This window comes from Gavialis gangeticus, unplaced genomic scaffold (assembly GCF_001723915.1).
Source record: "Gavialis gangeticus isolate Ggan-Ray unplaced genomic scaffold, GavGan_comp1, whole genome shotgun sequence".
NCBI classification, from domain to species: domain Eukaryota; kingdom Metazoa; phylum Chordata; order Crocodylia; family Gavialidae; genus Gavialis; species Gavialis gangeticus.
The window spans coordinates 139,287,058-139,291,691 of NW_017729024.1; positions in this window are offsets into that span (position 1 = coordinate 139,287,058).

Here is a 4,634-nt window from a genome sequence, read left to right on the forward strand (position 1 = left end):
TCTAGTGGCCTGTTACAAACTAGTCAGGGGGGACCAGCAGGCACTGGGGAAGTCCCTGTTCCCCCGAGCAGTACCAGGAGTGACCAGGAATAACGGTCACAAGCTGGCAGAGGGTAGATTTAGGCTAGATATCAGGAGGTGCTACTTCACGGTCAGAGCAGCTAGGATCTGGAACCAACTTCCAAGAGAAGTGGTGCTGGCTCCTATCCTGGGGGTCTTTACGAGGATGCTAGATGTACACCTTGCTGGGGTTGTTTGACCCCAGTACTCTTTCCTGCCATGGCACGGGGTCGGACTCAATGATCTACTCAGGTCCCTTCTGACCCTAGAAACTATGAAACTATGAAACATTTTCAAATAAGCATCTTTGTAGTTTCTCCCATTCAGCTCCTCTTACTTGAGAGAAGGCCCTTGTAAATATTTTCAAAATTCTACATTATCCTTTTTCCAACTCTTCTTTACATTTTTTTTCCACGATGCCTACAGGGAACTTCATAATGGCTAGATTGCCAATGTTTTAGGATTACTGCCTACCACACTGACCAATGCAACCTCTGTTTCTTTTTGCTTCCTATATCTATTTTTATCTACCTGTTGGCCACATCTACATGAAACTCTGACTGCACAGTAGCATGATGTGGCAGCAACTGTGATGTGACACTACTGCAAAGTAGTCCCGGGCTTCTGCACAGTCAGCATCACAAGAAAGCTGTTCATCAACACTACTTGGTTATACAACACTTGGTTATACAAGTAATAAATGACTGCGCAGTAAGAACTACGCAGTTAGCATCTTGTGTAGACACAGCCAAAGTCTCCACGTTTATACAGCACAGTGGGATCCTAGTTCATGACTACGTGGCACTCAGGTAGTAATAGCAACAATAGAAAATCATGATCAAAGCAAGAAAGTTTGGCAACTAGAACACCATCTATTAGTTGAATTTATCTCTGATGTACCTTTCTAGAAATAACAAACCTACTGTGAATTTAGTGGTATTACATTAGGGACAAATCTGGCCCACTGACTATTACTTACAAGAACATCTAGGAGGTTACATCAGTAACTGTAATCTCACTCTTGCTAATTAAATAATAGCTCTAGAAAGTCTAAACAAAAGAACTGGTAGGTACAATGCTAGCATGGCATCAGGACACATGGGTTCTAATCTTATTTTGGCACTAACCAATTGAATGACCAACCTTGCGCCTGTAACTCCACTTTTCTTTCCTCTCAATAAATGTCTGTCATAGAATCATAGAAAAATAGGGCTGTAAGGGCCTTCAGGACCTAGTCTGACCCCCTGCTCCAGGCAGGATCATCCCTTTCTTAAAATCTTGATCTTAAAATGTCTTGATCTTAAAATCTTCCAAGAATGGAGATTCAACAGCCACTCTCGATAATCTGTACTTATGCTTAACCACCCTATTAAGAAGAAAGTTCTTCCTAATATCTTACTTAAATTCCCTTGCTGATCTTTAAGGCTATTGTTTCTTATCTTGTCCCCATCCTCTTTATAACCACCCTACAAATATGTGAAGTCTTACCTAAGTCTTCTCATCTCTAGACTAAATAGTTCAAAGTTCTTCCAACCTTTCCTTGTTAAGTCATGCTTCCTAGACCTCTAATCAGTTTTGTTGCTCTTTGTTGAATTCTTCTGATCATGTTTAAATATCTCCTGAAGTGTGTCTAAAACTAGACACAATATTTCAGGCGAGACCACACCATTGCTCAGTAGAGCAGAAGAATCACTTCCCTTGACTTGAAAGCAATGTTTCTGTTAATAAAGCCTGCTATGCTGTTGGGTTTTTTTTAAACAAAACCACACTGTTGGCTCACGTTCATCTTATGGGGTCCACTCTAACCCCAATGTCCTTTTCTTCAGTACTGCTGCCGAGCCAGTTGCTCCCCAGCTCTTATTTGTACATTTTATCATTCTGTCCTAAGTGCAGGACTTTGCATTTGTCCTTATTAAATTTCATTTGATTTATTTTGGACTTTTTTTTAGTGTCTTGTCAATTTAGATTATAAATTCTTTGCGGGCAAGGACTGTCTTATTATGTGTTTTGGGAGGCAGGGGTGGGGGGCACAGCAGTGGCCTGTTAACAAAGAACAAATAGCAGCATAAAATAACCAGTCAATCTACTAATCAAATACAAACTTGTACTTTTAGTGGATTAGAAAGCCAGAAAACCACTGTAGCCCAAGAAAAAAATGTGGAAGAAAGCTATGCCTTGTGGCATTCAAATGAATTTGAAGAGGTGAGGGGATAACTGGCAGAAGAATTAGTGTATTAACCTGCAGTGAGTAATAAGGTACTTCTCACCTCTGTGAAAAGTTCAGGAAAATGAGTTACAGAGGTAAGTGCTAATATTTCCCTTGTGCTAACACTGCAGAGGTAACAGAGTTCTCAGCTGACAGCCAAAACTCACTCACTGCAAGCAGATCAATACTTCTGGAAATGACAAAATCCTCATGGACCAAATCAGATTTCTTTCAACTGCAGCGAGCGTAGTCTAATGCTGATGAGGATAAAAGCATAATGATGTATGAGGCAGAATATGCACCCTAATAACAAAGCAGTGGCTAAAATAAACTGGACTTTTAGGGCATCCCCTTGCCCTAACAAAGAAAGTAATATTGAAGGCTTTTACTCTTTTGGAAGTTCCTTGCTGAAACAAAAATATCTCATTTTCTGCTGACAGCCTTAGCCATGCCCAGAGGTACCTGTAAGGAGAAGGCAGACAAACCAGTCAACTTGTCAGAGAGAAGTGCTGAACCGTCCTAGAGGTTATCTATTTGTCCATCTCTCTCTCCCTCTCTCTCTCTCTCTCTCTCTTTTTAATCTTTTCTATGATTTCGAGGGGAAAAAAATTCCTAGCAAAGTTCCTATTTGCAACTGAAAGAGTAACAACCTTGAACAGAAAATAATGCATATTTAACTCACATTGTCCTGGGCAGCCCCTCTACATGGTAATCAAATAAAAAGAAATTCCCAGGCTAAAACTGAAAATTACAATATTAAAACAATATTTAAAACATATGTTTATACACTGAAGGTTCAAGACCCTCACAACATATCTCAGCAACATGTGACAATGAGACTATAAAATCTGTGACAAGTTCAATTTAAACTTAGCCAGCTAGAGGCAAGTCAACAGATTCCAAACAACTTGAACCCACAAAGATAAGGTACTGGTAAATAATGGAGAATGATCTCCTGGGTCTGATCTAACTACCCTGTCATAAGATTGTTACACTTGGCCTAGACAAAGGTTCCTCAGTATGACACCAGCACCACCTGGAAACTTCATTTCAAGCAAGGCAGGTATCAGGGGCTTTGCTTTAATACAACTAGCCAGGTCCTTCAGTGGATGCCAGATAGTATGCAGCCTAAGTAATTCTCCTTCAATGTACCAGAAATGTGGGGTTTGTTAGTAACTAGCTCTTCCATTCTCGTTACTCCACAAGTGTCCAAGCATGCTTTTTTCTCCTCTTCCCTAAATTTTATATAGACCTACTGTCAGAGAAAAGGTAAGGTGAGCAGGTGGTAAAATCTCTCAATTTTCTTGAAAGGGATTCTTTATCTTGAAATGATTTGAAGGCACTTTTAGATGAGGTGTGTTATTTCTAGAATGATTTTACATGCACTTTTCACAGCAGAGATAATCTTGTTTCTAGTGCTTTCATGGAAGGGGTTGTTATATTATATATTTTGAAGCCTGGCAGCAGTATCGACATATGCTTCAACTGGACTAATTTGGATCAGCAGGAATGACCTGCCAACCATTTAGACGTTCCAAATCATTGGGGCATAGAAGTCACCTGGTTTTTAACTTGCACGCTGTTGGAAAGCAGCAGTCATGGCATACAGCCAGGCATGCCCACTGATACTGCTTTTACAGCGTCCATATGGTATGGCCCAATATGTCTTGCTGTTCAGTGGATTGGAGAACTAAGCTGACATTCAGAAAATGTTTGTGAACTCTTCAAATAAGTGGTCAGATCATTATTCCTGTAGTCAGATTCACACAGGTGAACTTTTGCAAGCACCCATTAAAGTAGGTGGGGCACATATGGATCCAAATACAAGAATGGATACCTAGTTTGTAAACCTTAGGCTCAGTTGTCAGATCCCATCCACCACTTGCATGAATACTTTTCCAGTATACAGTCCATGTGAATGTACAAAAATTGTGTGTGTACAACATAGTGGTAGAATCCTTCCACTTACATGCAAATTCTGATTTGTCACATACAGGTGTTGAAAAGGCATGGTTCTGTTTGACTTTAATAAATATATATATTTACCTAGAACTACAGCTGCAATATCAAAAAGATTAACAGCTGAGCTGATATGAGTGACTGATGTTTCCTGAGACTGAGGGGGCACAGTTTGTGGGTGGCAGTGGCGACAGAGTGGCAAGCAGTGACCACCCGCAGAAGACGGTGGTGGCCAATCTGAGGGGGGGCATGTTCCCTACCCCCCCGCCGCCCATTGCCTATGTGAGCTGATATAAATCCCAAATCTCTCAGTTATACAAAGCCACCTTAGCACAGAGGGAGAGGTAAGGAAAAGGAACAACTTCTCCCAGCTCCCAGCATTCCATATAACTATTTTATTAACCCTTTC